General features: G+C 42.1%; 1 protein-coding gene across 6 annotated transcripts in view; it reads left to right on the top strand.

The window, feature by feature from the left end:
* LOC125887129 (zinc finger protein 469) overlaps nt 1-25,367 on the top strand; it is a 230,937-nt gene that overhangs the window by 32,526 nt on the left and 173,044 nt on the right. For 2 of the 6 annotated variants that reach the window (XM_049573685.1, XM_049573686.1), the window contains exon 3: nt 11,567-11,671. The exons of the other annotated variants lie outside the window; for them this stretch is intronic. The gene's annotated coding sequence lies outside the window, so the exon portion shown is untranslated. The remainder of the gene's footprint in view (nt 1-11,566; nt 11,672-25,367) is intronic. 6 annotated transcript variants of the gene reach the window in all.

A 25,367-nucleotide genomic window follows, 5' to 3' on the forward strand; every position in this document is an offset into this window, starting at 1 on the left:
AGAAGTCTGGTGTTCTTGAAAAGCACCCACACATTGCTCAGCGTGTTAATCCATCCTCCAACAGATGTTCAAGCTTGATGTTGCAATTAGTCTTTTGTTTTTTTTCCAAAGCCCATCTTGCAAAATGTGGTGTTTTGAAAAATCTTCTGTTTAAGAGTGTTTCTCCGCTTTTTTTTTGCCTCATAACTTCTGCGTAAACAAATTCCTCTGGTTAGACAGCATTTTCATTTTTGTGATTCTTTATTCTTTCTCCTCCTGGTGAGCGAAAATACGCTGTGGTAATTAATATGATAATATGTGTGGTGGTATAATTTTTTCCAGGCATCACTGTGTGCCATGTTAAATTGAGGTCTGAGTGAGGTTTCAGCTGGAAACACTGAGGAGAGGCCTAGTACAGTGTGTCTCTGTCAGCGCTTGGCCAGTTGAAGGGGGGAAATAATATTTGTTTTTTGGAGAGGAGAGCGCAAGCAAGAACTATTCTTATTTGCTCAGATAACTGTGTGAAAATTTAGCTCTGTTCACCTTAGTGCAATGTTTGCTCCTGTGAAGCAGGATTGATAAAGAGTTTCTGTTTCTCCAAGACAATTCTGCCTTGTCTCACTTTATTCATGAAGCTGGTTTACCGGGCATGCTAACACAACATGGTATGGGAACCACAGAAACTATACTGTGGCTTCATCCTGATGATTTATTGCAATGCACTGTTTAGCCTCAGGAATCAAGTGCACTGATGTGTTTGATCAAAAGGGAATTCCTTCGCCGAGCTTCTTGCGCTTTGAAACATTGTTTTCAGATTACTCTTCAAATTGGTTTCTCAACACCCCAACCCTTATAGGCTGTTTATGTGCGAGGGGGCTGATTTATGGTGTAAATGACAGTGGAGCTCTCATCTGTGGTTAAACTGGGTGCAATATACTACTCAGATGCCCATGGCTGCCAGTCCCCCAGTCTGTCTAGACGGGGTAAACACCAGGCTTTATAGACCTACCATCTGACAATCACTGATGATTGGGTTTGTGGGATATGAGAGGCCGGGTCAGTTAAAATGATTGACAGCTAGTGGCATTCTTTGTGCGTGTCGGGTGGGGGGATGGGGTATAGGATGTGGAGCGGTGGCTTCATCCTTTTATGGCTGATGTAAAGCGCCCTCAGTATGGAGAATGAAAGGGCTCTACCTGCTCAAGCTGTTATGAAATGATCAACACAAATACTGCTCATAAATGTCAGGTGGATGGGGATACAGTGATGTAAAAGGCATTTATCTCTGCTGTACTTCTGGTGTTATGAGAAGAACCCATCGCCGCGCCAACAATAACATCCATAACACAGCTGATGAATCATACTGGTTTGAAGACAGATAACAAAGGCCCTGGGACCTTCCCAGGAAAGAGAGTGTTGGTTTTGATTTGCTCCAAGATCCCCAGATCCCACGTCTCCCTTGCTGTGCTTGGTGTGGTTGCTGTGCAAGTTTGCTGCAAAACGGGGATGGTGATGGTAATTATTCTTGTTGTTATTTATGTGTTTTGCTTTCAGAGTCGCTGTAAGCTCTGGCGGGGGCCCCGATCCCCTGGGGTGTCTGTTATCCAGTGCCAGTGCTGTGTTGGGGTTCACAGCACTGGCACTGGATAACAGGTATCCATACTGCCATACAGAGACACAGAAGTTCACATATACTCAAATGCTCACACAAATGTTTAATCCACCCACGCTGGTTTCTCTTAATGGTGTCTACTTTGAATTGAATCATAGCTACACCCAAATTTTGTTTGGCTCAGTTGCTAATGATTATCGTTGGAATGATCCTTGATCTCAGTGCCTGACCACACAGGATCTTTGGTTTTATTTGAGCTTTGAGTTTAATCTTTCTTTTTTGTCTCTTATGAAACTTATTCACACACTGTTATGCATCTGCTCTTGCATACAGAGAAGTTACAAATGTATATGAGTCATAAAAAGGACATTACATAGACATCAGCTTTCTAAGAATGACAGTATTATTTGCCCTGTCTGCATGATGAATGGCACCACTTGCACATCTGTCCTAAGAGAGAGGGGTTTAATGGCCAATGATTGGAATCTGTCTGCCTCTGATTAAAGCAAGATGCTGAAACACAAAACGATTCTTTGCAATATGTTTTTGGAATGACATTTATTTTGTATCATCTGTGTGCCCCACTCCATTGATCGCACAGTTAAACTGCTCCCTACATTCATTTTTAAACTAGGACGGGAGCAACTTGAATGTATAACAACCTAAAGAAACACTGTGTAAGATTTAGAGAGGTTAAGTGGCGTCTAGTGGTGAGGATTACAGATTGCAACCATCTGAAACTTCTCCCGATTAGAATTCCTTCAGTGTTCGTTGGTCAGGAGGTTTTTACCAGGAGCCAAATTATCCGCAGAGGTCTTCTTGTTTCTGGACCAAGTGATTTCAACCAATACAAAAAGGACTGGGTGGTTAAAAGCTGTAAAAACACTGAATAAATCAGTTTAAAATTAAAAAATCAGTGTTTTTCCGATGCTGTTCTGATGCTATCTAGAGGCAGTGTTTGGTTAGTCTGTTTTGGGTTACTATAGAAACATGGTGGAGTAACATGGTGGACTCTGTAGACGAAGACCTGCTCCCTATGTAGGTATAAACAGTTCATTCTAATTCTTATTTTCAGGTGATTTTACACTAAAGAAAACATAGTTATTATTATTATATTCCATTGGTATTCCATTTCTGCCAATATATCCCCCTAAATCCAAAATTTTACTTTTACTTATTTTGGTGTGCATGTGCATTATTTGCTGTTTGAAGATATAATTTAAAACTGAAAAAAAAAACCTCTCCATCCATTTTAAAGAATGAATACGCAAATCAAATACATCCTAGCGAAGAGAAACAGTTACTTTGGTTAATCGGTACTGCCGTGCCAAGACTGCGCCATGGTGATTCACTATGTAAGCAACAGCTCTCAGATCAGTATCAGAGTTTAAAGCACATCGCCAAAGGCATCCAAACTGTTTTGCTCCGACATACAGCATCATGATGTACTAAACTGCTCGTGTCTCTCTAGTCTTGTTCCTAAGAGACTAAATCTTTCCCAGTCTGCGTGGAAAGACCTATCAGAGTTCAGGATCGGTTGCAGAGAAATCTCCCTTCCTATCTCCTTTCCCTGGTGGAGCTTTGTGTGCCAACTTCAATCTCCGTGAGACTAATAGGAAGAGGAAGTGAGAGGTGAATAAAGCAAACAGTGTATGTTTGTGTGCATGAAAGAGAGAGTGGGGGTACATCTGCTAAACTTGGAATGGCAGTCTTAAGTTAGCACATTGTGGTGACAGCAATACTAGTGTGATTTCTCTGCAGCTGAGGGTTAGAAGGTTCACTGCACATTGCTGCTCTGCCTACAGTAAGGCCTTTAGGGCTTTGAGTTGGCAGCCTTTACAGCTTTTCGATGTTGCTTGGCATGAACAGTCAAACCACAGGTTTGTCTCAGGTTGATGAAGATTAACCTGACAGTTGTATTCACAAAAACAGCGAGGGCAGAAGTAGGGATTGGAGGATTCACATATCTTGACATTCACATCTATGTTGAACCAACTGCACCTCTGCATCTTTGCCAGGTTATTTTATATTATTCATTCAACATTAAATGGGATTTAGTTTTCAATCCAGTTTTTTTTTGTTTTCTTTATTTTATTGTCCTGCATCAGAAGTTCCCATCTGGCTCGTGGTATACTGTGCATAGCTGAGCAATATTTCATTTGTCCACAAGGGGGTAGACATTCAGCACACATATGGTGCTTTTTTTTCACTGTCAAAGCCTTGGATGAGTTTCAGCAAGTGGCCGGGGGACACAATGAATCCTGTCTGAATGTGTTCTAGCTGACTGTGTCTTCATGCTGTGTTTTGGTTTCACTCCTGCATAAACATAAAACTTCTTGAAACCCAGATGGACAGTCATACCTCTCTCTACCCCAAACTACACTTCAGCACAACACATTGTGACAGGGAGGGGTTGAGACTCAAGAGGACCTGGTCATTACCTGTAAGGACCTGGTTATTACCCCATCAGCATCACGTTATCATGGTCATTTCCTCAATCTATTGCCTTGTGGCACTTCTAATGGTCTTACCGCACGAGTCTCTAACGCAGCTGCTCGTCGCCTCTAAATATATTTAGAAGTCTGTTATGTAGTTTGTAACTGTAATGATAATAACTTTGTGTCATATTTGCTGAAACTGTCACTGTATTCTGACAGATATGAGACAGATAATCTGTGAAATAAATCATGTCCCTCCTCCCTCTTCCTACTGCTTCCAGTGGTATTCGCCACACCAAAAACAGCCAGTCAGAGGCGAGGAGTCTCAGACGCAGCTATCAAGTCAACTACTGCTCGTGAGCTGTGGTCAAACTGTCAAACTAGGCAGCGCTGATCAAATATGTATAAATATTCTGTTACTGTATTGCCTAATTCTCAAATATTCTCAGAAACATATTGTAGAACTGTTAAGATGTAAAATGAGAAAGTTTGTGACCTTGTAATTTGGTTGACTCGACTGTATCCATTATGGTGGCCAGATTACAAACTCTATTATTTTACAGCTAAACAGAACACTATGTATGATTCTGAGAACACAGTAACAGAATGCCTAGTTTGACAGTTTGACTAGCAGCTCACGAGCAGCACTTGACATGATTGACAGCTGCGTCAGAGACTCCTCGACTCCGATTGGCTGTTTTTGATGCGCCGCAGTAGATTCTAGCAAATGCCACTGGAAGCAGTTGGAAAAGGAGGGATGTAATTTTTTTTTTTTTGCAGATTATCTGACTCATGTACTTGTTTCAAAATATAGTGGAGGCTTCAGCAAATATGACACAAAGTTATTTTAATAAAAGTCACCTGCTGCAGCTTTATGTAACAGGCCTCTGAATATATTTATATATACATATTAAAAAAAGATGAGTGTGACAAATGTCTTTAAGGAGAGACTGGAAAATAAATGGCAGAGAGAGAAGGAGATCAATTAGTAACAGCTTTGCTACCCACAGCCAAATGCAGTTACGATGCATGACAGCAGAAAGGGAAGTTGGGATTAAGTTGGAATTTTGTCTTGAGAGTACCAGCAGTTGTGACTCTCCAATTCTTTGTTTATTTCTTTACTTCATTAATTTTGTTCATGCAAACATAATGTCTTTATCAGTCTTCGTGACCTTTGTCAACATTAGAGGGGAAGAAAAAATTTCCACATTTTTGTTCCTCTAACAACCTTGAACAGTGTTCAGTTTCTGTCAATTACGCCATTATGTACACAAGCCGTAATAGGGAAATAATGGTAAATACTGATAATAATGAAGTAAACATCTTTAGTAGATGAATGAGTCTGAACAGTGGGGGATATTTCTGTGTAATTTCGCAGCAGTATCTGTGTCAAAATGTTGCCAGCATCTAATCAGTTTGTGTTTAATATCCTTAATGGGAGCCATGGCAACACACACACACACACACACACACACACACACACACACACACACACACACACACACACACACATGCATGCATACAAACAAAACAGAAACAATTTAATGGATCCTTCATATACACTGTTGCAAGTTTATTGCATATCACTTGGCTGATAATGAGTGTTAAAAACCTTTAGATTCTTCTGACCACATTATCTCACTATTTTGACATTTTTATGCCGTTGCATTTTCCAAGAAACTATCCGAAATGTAGTTCACATGCCGTATAATGTCATATATATGTCACATAAAGAGTTTTGTGTGATCTGCTGTAGGTCAAATAGCCGCTGTGTGTGCATGCTTCGGGTGCAGGGGACACCTGGGCTTTCTTAAGTTCTCTGAATGTGTTTGTAGATTTACGAGGCTCTGCACTTCGTCCTCGCTCTGATACACTGCTCCAGTATATTCAGACGCACTGCACGGCTTCTCCCTCTTTCTCTCTCCCGATGGTTATCCTTCCACCAAGATCCCACCACAACACCGCAGTCGTATCTCTGCATTGTGTATGATCCCAAAACATTTTCCCAAAACATTTTTGTCCTATTGTTTCTGGAACCACAGTTCTTCCATTGTCCCCCTACTGTCAGTCCATTGTCACACTTTCCAACTTTGACTCTCAAGGGAAATTTCTTGGCTTGTATTGGCAGGTTTGAAGCTTGTGTTGGCAGGATTGTACTGGCAGTACACTGGACTATGAGTTCAAACTAGGGACGATTCTCGCAGCACGTTAAGGTGGGCTGTTTTATCTCTTATAAACAAATCTCTAATAAAACATCTCCTATTCTCCAATAAGGTCCTGCACCAATACAGTTGGAAATTGATATTTCCCATGTATTTATTGCCCCATCTGTCATCCAGTGTTGCTCTAAAAAGGGGCCTCTGTTGTTCCTGACGTGACCTGCTCTGACCTTTCGCTCATGACATCATTTCATGAAGCTTCAAATGATTCACTTGAGGCATGTCCTCACTTTAAAAACACACCGTGGAATTTCTGTTACCAGGCCACTACATTTGCTGATTTCATACCCATGAAGAAAATGCCATTATAGTTGACGAAAGACACATAGCAGTGTATCATACTTGTTTGAGTTTGCATTTTCACTGTAAAGACACGCTGGTATGTTTGTAATAAGCCTAATCCGTCTTCATTTGTGTTTGAACTTGCTGAACTCCATTTTCAGATTCAAGCTCCACTTATTCACACATCAGAAGGCCTGGATGGATGCCATTCCTAATTCACTCAGCTTTTCCATTCATGGTCCCCATTTTAAGCTGCTTTTATAACATGATCTCAGTTAGGTATAAAAACAATCCTTTTTCACGTTAACATCTGGGCTTTGACGGACCTCTTACTACCTGTCAGAAATACGGAGCAGTGGAGTGTATATTTTCAGAGGTGGGGGTGTGGCGCACTCATCTGCCCATGACTATCTGTTGTTTGCCCGTCAGTGCTGGATCAACATTGATGACTTGACATGCATATTTGCATACAAGAGCATGTCTATGTATTCATGTCTCACTGATAGCCGGGGTCAGGCAGTCAGCGCATCTCTGACCCTGAGTGTGTTTGTTAAAGCACTCGCATTTGCAGCTGCTGTGAAGGTCACCAGTGATCGCTGGGCGTTGCTTGACCTTGACCAGGGTGTGTTAAACCACTCAGCGCTGTTGTTATTGAAGAGCCAAAGGGAATGTGTGAAGGAGTGGGGCAGAGTTTAAATGAAGAAAAAATGCAGGGAGAGAATATATAAATCAGGGAAAGCGAGAATGACCCGCTGGCTGAGGTCAAAATCCAAGAGAATGACCTTTTGTGATTATTGGCTGTTTTAGGACAAAATGTCGGACATATTTGAGAGTGGACTGCGGAGGGTAGATCGCCTACTACGTTTGTTTTGGAGTGTTAAAGGAACAATACCTTCTCTATTCTCCTACAGATGGAATTTGGGATCAGGTTGGTGGCTCAGGAAGATCCAATCATTCCATTATTATCTGGGAGAACGATGGTGATGTAGTTGTCCTTGAAGACAGGAGGGGGACTGAGTGCACCTGGACACCGCCATTCATTCCACAGCTACAGTAGTCCAATGGCTCGCAGCATTTTTAACAAATATTCCTGGAGCAGCATGACAGCGGGTTATGTAAGAGGTAGAGGCAGAGGTAGCCACAAGGGATCTATACCTGCCAGTGCAGAAATATCCATGCCATAATGCTGAAGGTGGTTGGGTGAGTGAGTGCAGCATTTTTGTCATCTGTCAGATTTTGGAATAACAATCACTGAAGTAAAAAATTTGGAGCGGATTCATGCCATATTCATGCCAGATGATCTTTTTACATGAGGCAGAGCCAGGGAAATGGAAAGAAAAGACAAATAGTCCAATATGGATGAAAGAGGGCTCAACAGGGACATCAGTATGTGAGAAAGACTACCGCTGACTGAAGGTCTGTGTTTGCTCGTGTAACTGTTGAGCATTAAGAGCGGATATCCATTTACGCGTCATTCATATAAAGACCTGGGCAGCCGCTCAGGTCTCCACTGCAGGCCAGCCTAGTGAGTTTGGGGTGAGTGTCTCGGCACATGGGTGTTAAGTAATAAAGGGGACTCATGGAAAGTGTCAGCACCACTTGCCTCCTTTCTCCATCTGGCTTAAATGGTGACGCATATAAATGTCCGTGTATGCAATTAAATCGTGGAATGCCTTTGCAATTACACTTATTGGTTTTGTTCCTTCCTTTAGTCTTGGGCACGACTCGTACTAGAACTGTCTGACACTTTGACTTTATGACTGGTGAACACGGGTTGTTTTTGGGGGGAGCAGAGGAGAGGAGTGATGGCTCTGGATGCCTTATGCTGTCACAGATGTGGGTTTGGCTGGACAATGGACTGCAGTCTCACACTCTGACATCATCCGTTCAGGAAAATGAAGTGACAACAACAACAAAGTGTCTTTTGTTATGATGGGACTCTACAGATTAATAAACCATCTGTAACTTTGCCCCCATCGAGCCCACAAACTATCAGCTCGTGCCAGTTCTTACTCTTGATTGGTCCTTAAACAATGACAGCCCTTTAATAGTGCTCTTTTGACAAGGATGCAAGTCTGGATGTGCAGAAAGTGCTGCCACATGTGAGGACCTCGATGGGGTTTAAGAGGTCAAACACAGTCACGGTTGTCATCGAAAACTCAAGTTCCTTTTCTCTGTGAACCCCATCTTGCCATAAATTAATTACACGCTCATTAAAATGTGGGGTCAGGACAGTTGTGTGGCACGTGTACTTACTATGCACATGCATTTATTCAACGCACACACAAATAAAGACAGTGTCTGTCACCACATGAATGCAATAAACACCATTTGTCTGCCTCCAATCCCATTGTATGATACGCATCCAAAATGAGGCTGCAGTCATTTTCAGCTCTGTGCTGAAAGTGTTCACAGGCCAACGTTAAACCCAGAGGTTTAATTTTTGCTTTCAGAAATCAAACATTTATGTGCATTAGTGGTGTCACAAAAATTTCCAGCTGTAAGTAAAACTGTGGGAAGGAACCGAACTGTACAGCAGTCAAGGACCCTGCTGACAAGCCTCAGTATATGTTCCGCACGCTGACCTGGCTCAGGCCAGTGTAATCTGGATTACTGTCAGCATGGTCTTTGTTGTCAGGGCTGGTGAGAGTGTGGAGAAATCACACTGAGCAGAGAGGTGTCCGCGGGGCCCATTCATTGAGGAAGTAGCGGCGTGCAATCAGTGATATTTAATCGAGCACACGTGCATGTGCATATTTGTAGGTGTTTACCTTGCACATGTCTCCCTACTGACAGTGCGTGGAAGTTGACCAGTGATCTCAGGTTTCAAGGCCAGTTTGATTTCAAAATAAAGTGCATGTGTGTGTGTCCGTGTTGAACTTCCTGCTCTGTATGTGTATGCTCTTGCACAGTCCCTGCTCTGTTTACACACTCGATGTAAGCATAAGCTCATGAATGTGTGCTCTATCTCTGGTATCAGTAGTTGGTAACACTGACATCAGCAACAGTAACAGCCTGTTGCTTCGCCACAGGCTGTTACTGTTGCTGAGGTATCAAAGTCAGGGTGTGTTTTCTTTTGATTTGGACACGTTTCAATTCCATCACATCTGTCACAAATGAAAAACTTGTTGTATTTGTTACAGAGCTGCTGTATCCATTACAGCTTTCAGCCTGTAATCACAGGTAGTCTTTTGACACAGAGCTGGTTTTATGTATTGACTCTTTGACAAAGGCCAGTCAAGTCAAGATATGTACAGTAATGTATTCTATTGTGCAGTACTATAACCCATGTCAGTACTGATTTAGAATAACATCTACTGTATGTTAATACATGCATATTAGAGGCAGTTCCCATAGAGAAAATGTATATTTTCTGACCTGGTGTGTCACTATGCATGTGTTTTAAAGGGACAGTTCACCCCAAAGTCAAAAATTTAAAGTTAAAATAATTCTCTGTAGTGCTGTTTATTCAGTGTTGAACAAAGTCTTCACAATACATTTATAGAAACTCATGACTCATTGACCAACCATAGCATAAACACTGTGACTACTACAATCACAGATGAATTTGTTTAAAATGTTTATCTGTAATTATACGAATGTTTACACCTCAACATGCTATTTTGGGTTGGTGAATTTTTGTGCGCAGTCATGCAGTTTGTTCATGATAAAAACAGAAATAAAACAATATGAATCTGTCTCTATTTAAAAAAATCTCAAACATGGACTCCAGACATGGCCATGGGTGCTCTGGCGGTGAGGAATCATCTTCATCTGCCGTCATTACCACCGCCAAGTTGCGACTGAATGGTTCAAAAACTGCAGCAAGCACTCTGAAGCTGACTGACAGGCATAGAAGGAAGAGTTTACTGTGATTGAACTTTCTCCTGTGATGAACACAGCTAATGGTCCATTGCATTTTAAAAAAAGAAAATCCATGGGTTCACTTCAAAGCTGTGCTTCAAAGTAACCAGTAAGAGAAAACTTCATAGCAATGAAGTCTAGTCAAGTAAAATATTTGTCTTTCAAATGTAGTGGATAAGAGTCACACATTTCCAAAGAAAAACCTGAAAAATGCACTTAAGCACAGTACTCCAGTAAATATACTTTGTTACTGTCCACCCCTGTATTTATCAATATAGAAATCTAGATTCTGTTGGTGTGAGTTGCTGATTGTTGGAGATATCGGCTGCAGAGATGTTGGCCTTCTCTTGAATATAAAGGAGCTAGATGACACCCTGCTTAAAGCACCATAAAATCACATTGTAAAACTCATACAGTATACAGTACAGTGTGCGTCTGTGTTGTGTGTGCTTGTGCATGAGAGAGAGAGAGAGAGTGATGAGGGGCTCCCTGTGACATATCTAAACAGACCTGACGTTACAGCCTCAGCAGTCACCAGAGGTGTATCTCAGACAAACTGAAGTGTCAGCCTTTGAAGATTATGACATGCAATGCAATAACATGAGTCTTTTTCCATGTTGTTATTAGAGTTTTGTGCGGAGTATTTGGGCTTTGCACATGGAAGCTATTACCCTGAAGGCTTAGGAGTGCTTTTCCATAGAGAGAAACTGGGCCGGAGACCATCTATGCATTATGCCCAGGGGCTTATTTTCCCCTGAAGCCCCCCTGTCTTCTCTGTGGCAGAGAGGAAGGCCTGGTTTCCTTTTGAGGCTAACCATAAAGAGTGTGAAACCTGGCTCACAACAAGTCGTGCGTAGCATTTAAAGAAAATGCTGTTTTACGGTCTGTGAAAAAAAGTTGCAGTGCAGGATAATTTTATGCATTTAATGTATCATTCAAAGCTCAGTAGTCTGCATTATCAATGTCGCTGAGGCTGCCAGTTCTCTATCAGTATAGCCTCACATTACAGAGGAGTGAAGTCTAGTTCTATGTGACTTCCTGTGGTGGATCACTTCTTTCCATCCCTCCCTGGCCTTCACACTGCAGTTGATATCCAGCTTTGCCATGACGGAACATCAGCCATCTCTTCCATCCCAATTAAGAACCACCTGTGTTCTCTCTTGCCCATCCAGAGACGATCCGCCCAACTCTGCCCGGCTGCTGGAATCAGTGGTCCAGACTCAGCAAGCCTGTGAAGGAGAGTCATAGGAAGCCCATCTGGACTCCATCAGGACTAGGTAAACAGAGCCAGATCCTACATGGAGCAGCGGAGCCAGGCCTTGGCTCCCACCCACCATCACAAAAGACTCAGGCAATGGCTCAAGATAAAAATGATACACACATTGTCATTAACTCAAACCGTGTGCAAAAATGCAAATCTGCACACAGCTAGCTGCGCCCTCTCTAAGCCTTGTGCCATTTTGGTTTAGTCCTCCAGTAAAGTAGAGGAGAACAGAGGGGTTATATATCTTCTCCAAGGCCAGGTCAAGTATTTTTCTTTAGTTTTTTTTCTGATTCATTGAAACTGTTTTAATAACGTCTGCTGTTTTACTGGCCTATTTCTTCGCTAACTTCCCCCTGCACCTAACACACACTCGCGGTGCTATCCTCACTCTGCTGTAAGTCGCAAAAGATTATCAGGTATTCATCAAAGAGAGAGGGTCAGACCTATAGTGGGGGACAGAGTGAGAAAGAAAGGTGTTGTTGCACTTGAAGATTATTTTTGATAAATGTAGTAATTTTGTGCAGTCCAGTCCAGACCAGGGAATCTGAGAATGACCTAAAAATATTTATCAAAGACTGTTTGAGATCAAAGATTATTTTGTCCCCTGCAGAACTGGGTGACATGACCTTTTAACACCCCACGTGTGTGTTTGAAGATTGTCTGCACAGTTGATTTAATGCTGCTGCTACCTTGGAATTTCTCTATTGGGTGTCTCCACTTGGATCTCTGTGTAGCGTACATTAAAGCAGGTTATGTAAAAAGGACGCTGAAGGAGAATGAAGTAAAACAGCAAGTTTCCACACGTGTTCGAATCTTTCCTTTCAAGACTGCAGGCACAAAAACAACAGCCTTGTTCCTTCAGCACTTCATCTCCCAGCAGCCAGTCAGCACTGTGTATTTCTTCCTGCTAGTATATATCAGAGTCGTCCAGCTTTACTTCATGTTCCAGCATCAACTTTAACTGTTGTGGACCTAACCCGGCCTTGTTGTCGCACACCCCAAGGCCAGATTGTTCCACTGGCACACCGTGAACTCTACACTTCATTACTTTAGTGTTTTATTGACTTGAGATGTTTTCTGTCTTTCAAATAGAGAGATTAACTGTTCCGGCCTTGCGCTCACTGCACATTTGATCTTTTGTTCGATGTGGTGATCAGCCTTGGAAAAAGGACCATTGGCCATAAAGAAACTAACTGCTCTGTGTCCTGTTTCTGGGGAGATTTATTGTAATAATCAGGTTGTAAGCGGTCATGGCCAGGGCAGCTACATATGGAAGTACGCAATGGTAATAATGATAATAGGCCGCCTTTATAAACACTGACATTTGGCCTAGTCTGTCATAAAAACCAATAGGAACCCCAGTGGTCCGTGTTGCAGACATCGTCAGCGCTCCGCAGTTGGAGATGGAAGATGGTTTGGATTGTGGAGTAGTTCTCATCTGGAGAACGCTGTTTTTTGATGAGCTCTTCCATTGGGAGCCTGCTTCCAGACATTGGAAACAGTTTGGGGTTAGCGGCAGACTGAAGCATAGCTGGCCTTTACTTGTTCCCCTGCTACATAGGATTTCTGAGCGTGAAGTCAGGCTGCTTTAATTTTCACAGTAATATGCAACTGGAAAACATAACCACTGCATTGGACAGCATGACTCAATTTGAATACTATACTGAAGGGAAATGCCTGGTCAACTCTCCACTACCTTGTTTAAAGAAGTATTTCACTGCTGGAAAGATGGTCTCTTTGTAAAACTTAAGTGTCTATGCGGTAGTAAGATGTAAATACTTTTGAAATTGAATCTATATGACTAGGGAAAACAGAGGAAAAGGACTGTGGCATTTGCCTTTGCACAAGAGGTAATAAGCCTACAACTATCAAAGTGCATTTGGATGATGTAACACAAGTTTGTCCATTTAGACATAAGAAATTTGGCGGCAGGCTGGTAACAAACAATCTCAGATTACAGTTTAACAGTAAGCTAAAATATGTAACTGAAAAACACAGTTCATTTACACATACTACCCACACTGTTACGATACATGGTTGAAAATTGTTACAGTATCCCTGTAACCAAGGCTTTTCAAAGAAGGCTGGGACACACTTGTTGACCTCGTGGGAACGATGGGGTATGACACATGCTCAATGTAACTGGAGCTGCAGGGTTGGAGGGTTACAGCAGACAGAGCTTGAAATAAAGGGATGGTGTTCTCTTAGGTGATCTTTGGGTGCGCTTGGCCTAACAGAACTTTTGGGTATGCTCATATTGGAAGCACTTGTTTGAGGTCTTTCATTAGGGACTTTTTCAATAATTCTCAATTCAGTAATTCTCACCCATATATTGATTTTTAGTACTAAAATATTCCGATCCAAGGTTGACTGTGGACACCTCAGTGTAACAAATCATCCCAAATGTTCTATGATAGTGTACCAGCTATTGGACCTTTTGGCAAGTGCAGATGAGATTTCACTGCTCATTGGTAGGATGTGATATGATGCTTTTTACCCTCCCTGCCATTAACAAGGAAATAATTTACCTGTTGGTCTGTTTAGAATTATGTTTGAGTTTGGTGGTCCCAACCCTATTACCAGACAATAATGTTGATATTTAGCAATTCTGAAAAACCCTGGTGTGTAATGTTGAATTCAGGGAGAACATGGTTTTGTCGCCTGCCTCCATGATGAAAGAACCATCGACAAACAGGGAAAATTCTTGATTAAATGAAGTGAAAGGGAGCAATGTTTAACAACAGCAAAATCCAAGCCTCATTTATGCAGTCCTGTGCTTCCCAAATACATTCATTTTCATTCAAACCTCACACACTGTAGCAGAAAGAGTCCTACACACAGACGAATAGTGCATCTGCGCTGTTTATGCAGAGGTGTTTTAAATAGCAAGGTTTTTGCAAAAGTTCATGTCTCGGAACATATGATTGGATAAATGAAATTTGGATTATACCGCAAGAGCTGTGAACGAGTTGACTTTTGGAATTTTGTTCACAGTGGAGGCATGTGAGAAAAACATTTTCCTCCTGAATTCAGCATAACACAGGGTGAGTTATTGATAGACAAATGATCATTTGGGGGGTGAAGTATTCCTTTAAGCTCAGGGACATATGTTTCAGATAGGGAACTGGTACGCCAGAAACAACGTTTGGTTACTGTTTGGGCTTGTTATGCTTCATAAAAAGGTTAATGTTTATTGCAGGTTTGAGACAAGATGGAAACTCCTGTCTGTTGCATGAAAGTCAGACGTGCTACATGCCTATCCACCACCCTGACCTCCACACCATTACTTTGTGCCTTGCTACATAAAGGCCACACTGCTTCCTGCATTGGTAAATGCATGTCATTAGTAGGGATACTGTGCTGAGAGTCCTTACTTACCCTGTCTTTACCTATAGCAGGAAAGATGGACACTGACTTAAATAACAGCCACATTCCTGACCTGCCTCATCTCCCACTTGAATACAGGTTTTTACATTAAAACGGGATTTCAGAAGGAGTGCTGACAATCCAGAGCATGAGTATACGACAGGAGAAAAGTGTAGAAGAGACAAAGAAACAGAGACAGTGAGTGTAAGAGAGATCTGACTGTGGATGTGTGCATATGTCCATGTGTGTATTTAATTTCTCTGTGCAGTGGGGATTCCATTACCTTTTAGCAGGGCGAGCATAATGTCGCTTATGAACACCATGTGTCTGTCTTCCCTGTGTACACGGGAAACGTTTATTAGATCTTGCCTGTTTAAAATGAAGACTGCACCACATGTTGGTCTGTCATTGTTTGAAATTGACCAAAACTGAGTCCGTCAGTTTTACTGTTCGTGAGCATATGAAGGTTCACTCCTGCTGTGGGGCAGTCTATACTACACCTGGTGCAAACTACACACACACCGCATGATGTTTTTGGTTTGATGAGGTTGATTATTGATTTTTATTAAGAGCAGATGTATTGGCTGGGAATGAGTTTGGCTCAGCTTCAAGGCAGCTTCAAATAGGATCTGCTTGATTGTGGACATGAAGTAGTTATGTTTCACATGAGGTTAGCACCTTCAGTTAAACCTGCCTTAAAGTGGGTTATTTAATGGCCCTTTAGTCCAACTGAATATCACTGTATTAGATGGCAGTGACAAAAGAGGCAGTAAGAAAATTCAACCTTCAGTCTGAGCCTTTTTAACCAACGCAGACCAACACTGACATTTATAAAGAATTATGGATCAATAGGTCAATAATTATCTTGTGAGAGTGATGAATAGTTGAGCCTCTATTACAGAGCAGGAGCTAAGAGAGATATAAATTTCAACAGAGCAGGAGTCTGGCTTTCTTGACAATTTATATTTAACCCATTTTAAATAAATACCTGCTCCATTCTAGCAGCAGGTAAACCTCTTATGTGAAAAGTGATAAGTGTTGGAAACCCACCCCATAATTTGAGCGCGTAAGTCATCTTAAGTGCACCATAAGCCTCTGTCCCTCACCACATTCCTGTGCCACCCAGACTCCAAATTACTGTAAACTAAACCAAAGCCACACCATGGCAACGGAAGGGTGTCAATTTGGACAGGAAAGAATTTATTTGAACGTGACTAGAGTTTCTCTGGCTCAGCTCCCTGGTGGGGATGTAGAGAGGGTCTGTCTCTGGTTACCCTGTCCCCTGACGTATATGCCACATGCACCCCAAACAATAGCCGATTCATCCAGGTCTCTTGTCTGTCTGCGGCAGCAGCCAGGGGAGGCCGCCAGGGGTGTAAACTACCTTAACCCTCCCCTGAGTGAGAATATCTTCAGATAAATATATATACATACAGTGCACGCACACATTAAACAATTACAATCACACAAAAACATAGTGTTTTACACATTGCCTAATGGACAGATGCAAAATTAGAATTGAGTGATGAGAAAAAAGGTATTATGGGTAAAATATGCAGGAATTTTTGGATACTGTTTGTAAACAGTTTGGCCCCTTTTCTATACACGGCTTGTATATGCACTACAAGCTACTGGACTGATGTGGGAACATTACATTTGGTGTAATGGAAAAGCTGATACTTCAGAAAGCTAACTAAGCTGATCATCATTGCCTACCTGTCCAACAGTAAACAGGCCAACTCTCTGTCGCTCTTCATCCCCATCCTCTTCTTCAGTAAAACCAACCCTGCATGCTGCTTATAGCCATGGCTGGAGGCATTATGTTTTGGGTTTTCCTTCTGTCTATTGCACACTTTTGAATGCAATGTCTTGAACTCCCTGAGGGAATTTCTTCAGATTTGGTACAGTTGTCGACCTGGACTCAAAGATAAAGTGATTATATTTGAGTGGTTAAAGGTCAAGGTCACTGTGACCTCAAAAATATATGTTTTTGGCCATGACTTAAGAAGTCAAACGCTAATTATGACAAAATTGAACACAAATGTTTAATAGGATAAAACCAAGTAATGACATTTTATATCCAAAAGGTCAAAGGTCAACTTTACTGTGACATCATAGTGTTCTACGTAAACCATTTTCTGGCCATTATTTTACGTCATAACTCAGAAACAGAGGGAAAGACTTCTATGCTGTGTGTGAAGCATACATGTTTTAAATTTGCAGCTTCTTTGCAGTAACATCCAGCAGTCTCAGTGATTCTTGTAGGTTCTTCTTAGATGTCTGCTGCTACTACCTGATCACTACCTTTTCATAAAGTCACAATCTCACCTACATGTTGTTATTAACTGTGGAATGTAGATCAAAATGAGAAGACAAGAAGAACATACAGGCAGCGGGCAGGGTCTCTGCAGATAAACACACTGCCACACATTTCTAGTTGGTCATAAGTGAGGATTGAGAGGGATAACACAGAGCATGTGACTAATAATTTTGAAAGGATTCTTAGGAGCCATTATTCTCCTATTGCAGGAGTACAACATACCCTTACATCTAGAGATGCACTGATAGGTGACGCCAGATCAGTATCGGGGCCTGTACTGACCCTGTTAACTGCACGTATGAGACAAAAATTAAAAGTCATTAAAAATAACCAAAATTATGGACGCTTTGGTGGCCTAGCTGTCAGAGTGCTGACCATGATTTCCACTGTCCTTGGTTCACATCCTGCCGAGGACCTTAGTTTGCATGTCATTATGTCTCTCCATGCAGTGAGCTACACAGATTTTGAATTTGGTAAAAAAAAAAAAAAACTGCCATTCAGTTGATACTGTACTGGCAGATACCCTAAGTTGAGGTATTGGAATAAAGAGAGACAACATGGGATTGATGCATCCCTCAGTGTTTTCCATTTATTTGTTGTGGCCTGCCACGATATCAACATTGCCCCACACATTTTTATTTTCAAATTGTGGAGCTGCACACCCCGCCCTCGCTCACATACACATTGACAACGGATCCATCTGCATCTATTGTTTTTCCAACCGACCTTAGATGAAACTGACTGCGTTCCCTTGGAAACCCTGGTCAGCAGGTCCCGCAAAATATGACAGCTACAATAGTTTGGAAAATAGCAATTGGGGCACTAAATTTGACTAATTTGCTGTTTATCAGACCAAAAACAAACAGGACACCGGCACCCACGGATACATTTTCTCATATGATGTGGGCAAAATTAACAGAAACAGATGTGTTTCAGCTACAAAGCCATTGTCATCACGTTCTGTTTGTTTTTGGATCCTCGCAACAACCATGCCCCTCTGTATATTGTTTAAATTTTTGGAGTTGTGTGTACTGTTACTTTTTGTAATGTTTATCAGACCACAAATGTGACAAGAATTAGCTAGCTAGCACACCCTGCAGCAGCACTGGATCTAATCAGTGTTAAAAAAAAATTATGAATATCACCTTCAGTCTCCCTCTGAGTACCTGGTATGACCTTAGCTGACTGATTCTTATCAGTCTCGTATTTCTGTGTCTCTGCTCTCAGAAATATTTTGGAGGCCCTGCGGTGGAGCTGTGACCCAAAATGTCATGCCCTTCAGACAAGGAAACCAGCTAGGTTTGTTATTTCTTCTCCACAGACTACTAGCATGACACACTGTGAAGTTGTTTTTTGCTCTGGCAGCATAGAGAAGTAATTGATTCACAGCATCTTGCACGGACACATACTGTAGGTTCTGTGGACACCGGGGCAAATGACTCAGGTCACACTCCAGAATAATAAAACCACAGTGGGGTGATGTGTGTGAGCCCTACTGGACAGTCCCCCCTTTTTCTTTATTCTTCCCACCCCCAGTATTTCCTCCCCTGCCTAGGTCAGAGAGCAGAGGGCCCCAGAGTTCCCCAGTAGGCCTCTCTTACTGGTCCCACTCTGAATGGGTGTCTGTTCCCTGACATCTCCGTCTCTCATCACCACCCCATCAATCCCATGCCTCTGTAACCATCCCTGCAGAGACAGGGCTCCACTTTGTCCCAAAACCCGACCCACTTCCCCACTGGTCCCCCTGCCTCATAGCCCCCCGCTGTGCATGTGGCGTGACAGCTACCTGACAGCAGAGGCCCCTCAATGACAGAAATTTTAGCCAAAGCCTCCCTCTATCCCCCGATGCATCAAATATTACTGCTAGAAGCATCAGCATCCCCCAACATATCCAAATACCACGTGTCTGTCCAAGAGTGAGACACCATCCCCCCGCTCTGTATACCCATAATGAAGCCCCTCTACCTTGCTTTCATCCACATCAAGGTCCCCTGACCCAGTAAACGCCTGCAGGATCAAGGCCTCCTCAGGGAATGGAGGTGGATGTTATCATAGCATTCCAGCCCATGTGAAAGTATGCCAATTAGCATAGCAGGAGAATGTTGTTTTGCTAGCCTCTTTCACTAAGCCCCCACCCTAGTGGCAGGCGAAGCCCATGTGGCAGGCTCCTTAGCTGTCACTGGAATTACCATTGATGCTGAAAATTGATATTTTCTGTTGCAGCTGCTCCTAAATTTATTACATTATATGGAGGAATATAAATTCTTCAGGAGGTGGCATTTCACCAATCCTGTCAGTGTCAAATATGAGCGGTATGCCTCAACAACAATTCCGGTCTTATGCTGCAATAGCTTTTCCTGGTGTTCCTTGGCTCTGTGGTGTTGGTGCTCACAGTGCAGTGATGTCAGTCGACTGGTGATGTGCTTTGATAGTAAATGGATCTGGCTCGCAGAATACACTGAATGCACTGTGTGCGTGTGTGTGTGTGTGTGTGTGTGTGTGTGTGTCATGATGTGTATTCACTTTTTACATACTCCAGCTCTCACTTGTGCTTTCCAGACAGGTTTATTGGGTGTTTGCGCTGCAGAGTAAACATTAACTCTGATGCCTGTTTGTGTATTTTTCCTGCTGTCTCCTCTGGGAGAAGCAGGCAGTTTAGACAAAAACTAATTTTTCAGACAATCCATGATGGTGTGGGTCAGACATCCTGCTAAAATAAGGAAACCACAGTCCATCCAGAGTGATGCTTTTTTAACCAAGTGGTTCACAGGACTGATGGTAATCCAAGAAATACAGTATGACCTTCCTTAATAAAAATGGATATTTTCCCCCTCTGTTGAAAAAAAAAGAAAATCTGTCCATATGACCTTAGTTTTACAAAATTTCCCTGTCCACACAAGAACGCCCAAATGACTCCAAACACTCGCTGGCGTCAGCTGCCTTCTGCAGCCTCCCCCCTTCACAAAGTTAGTGAAGTGGACAGCCTGCCTTTTTCAAACTACCTACTGGAGATCTCATCACTGTTGATTCCCCTTGGATATAAGAATGTAGGGACTCACTGAAAGATATAAGTGATGACGACATCAATCCCTCTCTGGAAAGCGTCCACCAGAGACTGCTGGTTTGGCCAGGCCTGATCCAAAGTCGCCGTTTCTGGCAGACTTTAAACAGCAGATGCTGAAGTGGACCAAATAACAATGGGCGCAGCAGACACCTCCGTTTGTTCATAAAGTGGTGCAGTAAGTTTAAGTGTAAAGTAGCAATTAGACCAATCACTTTTAACAAAATGTAAACAGACAGGTAGGTTAGTCTGTCTATGAGCATGTGCAAATTGAGCAGATGGTGTCATCATTTCCCAAACGTTCCATTTTACACATCTCCACAGATAAAAAGTAACTACAGTTCTGAAAAATCCTCACCTTAGAAGGTGTTTTAAAAAATCTCAAACTCAGTTTAAGTGCAGATAGGAGGCCAAAACATAGGCAACTGTATATGTGAGGAGAGGGCCTTGCTGTAATTAAATTGGACAGAGTGGTCAGAATGATAATGAAGTCCTTTAGCCTGGCACTCTGGTTGTACATCTTTGACCTACTATATAACACAGGCTATACTGTAGAAGAAGTGGATGTGAAGTCCTGATGATGTGACCCATTGGTTCACATCAAAGCAGAGTTAAAGCTCAATTTTGGCTGTAGTCTTTAGGAACATGTCAAAGGGTTAATACAGATAGAGACAGACAACAATGACCCCTGTGTCAAGTACATCTTTAGATTGAGGGAGGCAGCCTACACAGACTGGAGGAAAATATGCAAACTGGATTTGAACTTATGACCTTCTTGCTGCAATTTGACTTAAAGGTATACTATGCACGATTGTTGGTTACTGTTTGTAAGTACTCATCAGATAAAGTCATGTAAAAGGCAACTACATATTTTACATATTTTACTCTATTGGTGTTTTGCCTCACTTATTTGCATTTCTTTTCTTTGTCTTGCCTCTTTTGTTTGGGCACTGTTTCTCTAAGCCCAGTACAGACTAAAGATTCACGACAAGACAAAACTGTTTTAGAACATTGCAGAGAAAAGTTGCAGCAGTGTGAGCTGGCTGGTCTGAGATCAACTGAAGCCGGCTGTGTCACCTGCAACTCAGCTGGTGAAATCGCCAGTGGCTGGTTTTAGAACATAGGGCACGTCAACTGTTACAACAGCCAACTGGCTTTTAATGAAGTCCCCTGGTCAAGTCAAAATGACTGCAGACAGCGTGTTCACTTGCTATGGCAGGTGCTCCATCACCGCCGAGTCCTTTGTCTCCGTGCTCACAGTGTGCCAGTGTCTGATGGTGGGTTACTGCTGCTGCTCGTCGTATGTGCTTATGCCCTGGACTTTAGATGCCTGCTGCTCCTGGTCTGGCACCTGGTCACTACCTTGTTTTAAAGCCCCGACCTCACCTGAGCGCTGTGGTGGTACACGCCCATAAACGTCCTGAACCCAGAAAATAAGATGAAAATAAGAAAATACAAGCAGAGGGCAAAGCCTCTGCAAAATATACACCACCACGCTCTTCTATAGGGCTGGAAGTGATGGGTCAGAGGACTTACTTCTGTATGAAGTAACTAATATGTTGTTCTTTGGGAAAGTCCTGCATGGTGTATCTTAAACTAACTACTGCACCACTCATGGTTTGATCAGCTGTGTTGCTACCTAAGTATAAGTTCAAGTTCAAGTAGACATGTATTTACTGCATGACCTTTGGTGTCTTTCTAACACTGAGTTTATGCAGTTATCTCTAATATTTCATCAAACTGTCTCTGGAGCTCTGTCAGACTTGTAAGTGCTCTGAGTTGGTAAAATCCAGTGTACTCACTCATTGTAGGAATGTAAAAAAGAGCCTTTGCAGTATTATGCCATATAGAACATTTCTTAACAGAGATGACATCGCTGAAACAAAATGCAAGAGTACACATCATAAATGATGGGTGAGTGTCAGTGTCAGTCCCATTAAACTTTTGACTTCACAGCCACCCTTTTTTGTTGAGAGTGCAGGGATTTAAATGAAGAGGCACAGAAAGTGGAATCCACAATGTGCACTAGACCTCTACTCAACCACATGCCCTAACCTCAAACAATGCACTGTAACTCAAAAGCATTGTTTGAGACACGAGGCACACTCTTAATGCTGGCTCGGGGTCCAGCCTGACCACGATACCAAATGCCTTCACTTCCCTCAGACATACAGTACATGCCTCTGTGCAGTTCCAGCACACACTCTTCCTACAGCAAATAACCACTTGAGTACATTCGCAGTGTACTTTGACTCTAACCAGAGCTTCTCTTCTTCTCCACTTTCCATTGAATACTCCTCCTGTAGGCGGAATAAAAACAGGCATTCCCGTCTCATAGGGCTTTAATGTGTTATTGTAGACAAACCTTGTCATAAATTAAGTTTCTTGGCAGGACGAGTTGTAACTAAAAAGGAGCCTCCACTTTTAGTGTTGTTTTTTTATGTTTCAGTGCCTGACACACAGTTCTGACTTGGCGGGGGTAAGTCATTATGTCCAGTAGCCAGGAGGGGGCCGGAAGGGGTTAGAGAGGGATGTCGGGTGAGCGGGTGTTTGCCGCTTTGGGGTGGAATAGAGGTCTCACTTGCCAAGCAGTGCCGTGGTCCAACAAGAATACGATACCACTGCTCTGCTTTCTATAAATCAATGGGCTAGCTGGTTTGGACCGCAAGTCCACAGCCTAATGATTTATTTGTAAGTAGCACTACTGCTGAGTACTTTAGAATGAGATCACAGACTTCTACGTCTACAACTCTTTCATTCAACTTTACATTTTACATGTATAAGCTTCAATCTGAGGCAGGTAACTAGGAGTGTTGTATGTGTTTGGATTTCCATTCATTCTGCCCCCCATTCCTAAGGGACCTGTGGTTTAGTGTAAGTTCCTGGCTTCTCTAGTTCTGCTGGTGGAAGGATATATGATAGGATAGGTTGTGGTGTGGCTGTGTTTGGTGTTTGTGTTTCTTTGCAGACTGCTGCAATGTTTTTGTTCCTGCAGAAGTGTGATTTGGCCTCAGGCTGTCATGGCTACTGGTTTCAAGTGAGACATCGGTTTGGATTACAACATGATCTTGATTTAGGATCCTGATGCTTCCTGCAGATTCACCGTACACATAAACAGATCGTAAGACTGGAGATCTCTTTTTAAAGACCCCTGAATCTGCTATATATCAAACGTGGATTACTTTAGATATTCGTTTTGACTTGCACATATTGCAAATTTGTGATCTGATCAAACATGATAATCATGTCGCTGGAGGATATAAAGAATGTTGACGTTATCATCTGGATTGCGGTTGAGAGAAGGAAGTAAATGAGGCCAGAAGTACTGTATGGAGAAAAAAAAAATGCTTAAAAACACATCACTTTTGTCCTAATGTGAACTTGTTTTTCTCTCTGTGGCTTAGATTCATCAGCATAATCATGATCTATAAGCAGATGGTGCTGCATGTAGCGGGATAGTTTAATGGGTTCAGTATATATTTGAAAAGCCTTTAATGCTGCCAACAAATGTGAGAACATCACCTCTACTGTGGGATAAATCAGCATGGTCTGATACCCCTGCAGCAAAGCACAGACTGAATAACCTTATTTTACCCCACGGGTGAATAATAAAGCTTCTTATCAAAATTAACATGGATTATTTGGCAAAAGACGTATAATAGGGTCTTTCTGTCAAAGGAATAGCCTGAAGTTTCAGTTGTAAAGGCTTTCTTTCTTTCTTTCTTTCTTTCTTTCTTTCTTTCTTTCTTATCGATCGGCAACCCTGACTCTACATATTTCGGTCGAGTTTCGGTCTCAGTCTGTTTACAATTATGCTTGTAAGCTTTAAAGAAATACTCGCATGTTAGCTGTGCAATGAAGCAGTGTTAAAGACTTGTGGGTCACTACTAGGTCTTGGAACGTGTGTTCCCGTTGCAGGTGGGACTGCAGTACACCAGGGTCATCTACTCAGATGGATAATAATTCAGAAAAAGAGCTGGATTCTGACCTAATTAGAAACAGGAATAACAATATGTCATTGCTGGTTTAGTCATGGTTTCAGCAAGTTCAGCGAGGACTGGAATCATCCAGTTACATTCAGGTCCAACCTCGGGATCACTTGAAGAGGATTGGGTTTTTATCATGGCTCCTGTTCAGGTCGACACTCCTCACATGCACTTGTGACAGTGATTTTTAAGAGACAAAACTGAAACCCAACGCCCTGAGTGGCTTTAAAGTGTAGACAGTGTTTCAGGTTGAGCACTCACTGTAATCCCTTATGTAAAACACTGACTCGTAGAGTGTACTCTAACATTAGTTCCTAAACCTGTTGATGGGATGGCACATCATGAGTGCCTATGTCATCGTAAAGAATGTATGGTTTTGTGTATTTGTGTGCACATAAGAGAGATAAAGGGATAGCAACAGAGGAAAAAAGTAAATGTGTGTGCCAGAAAAAAATGTGGCATTAATCAAGGAACTTGCTCAGTGTGCTACGGTCTGCTTTTCATTGCCCCTCTAAATTCTCTCTCTCTAATCACCTTTCTGTCTTTATATAAAGCTGTGACTAAAACCAACCATCACAAGGGTGCCTGAGTTTACAGGACACATGACAGCCAAACCTGAGTGCTAAGACTCAAAGCCAAAACCATTCACTTATTTCCTATGAAGCCGTTGGACCCCTTTCATCAACCCGTTCTCAGTAAATATTCGTTTTCTTTGAGTGTGGTCTGCAGTTGTGAAACACACTGATAATCTTGCATTTTTGTGGCTTCGTGTGAGTAGCGAAAATCATTTTAAAGCCAAGGCAGACTTTTTATTTTAAATCTGACCATTGTTTGACATTTTAGTGCACCTATAGTACCATGAAAATTGGGGTGACGTCCATAAAATCGTACTTACTTTTTGTAAGTGATTTTGATAACTCAGTGACAAGTGGTTTATCGGGTGCTTTTTTTAAATAACACTTCATTTAGATGTTTA

Source organism: Epinephelus fuscoguttatus, linkage group LG4, assembly GCF_011397635.1.
Source record: "Epinephelus fuscoguttatus linkage group LG4, E.fuscoguttatus.final_Chr_v1".
NCBI lineage: Eukaryota > Metazoa > Chordata > Actinopteri > Perciformes > Serranidae > Epinephelus > Epinephelus fuscoguttatus.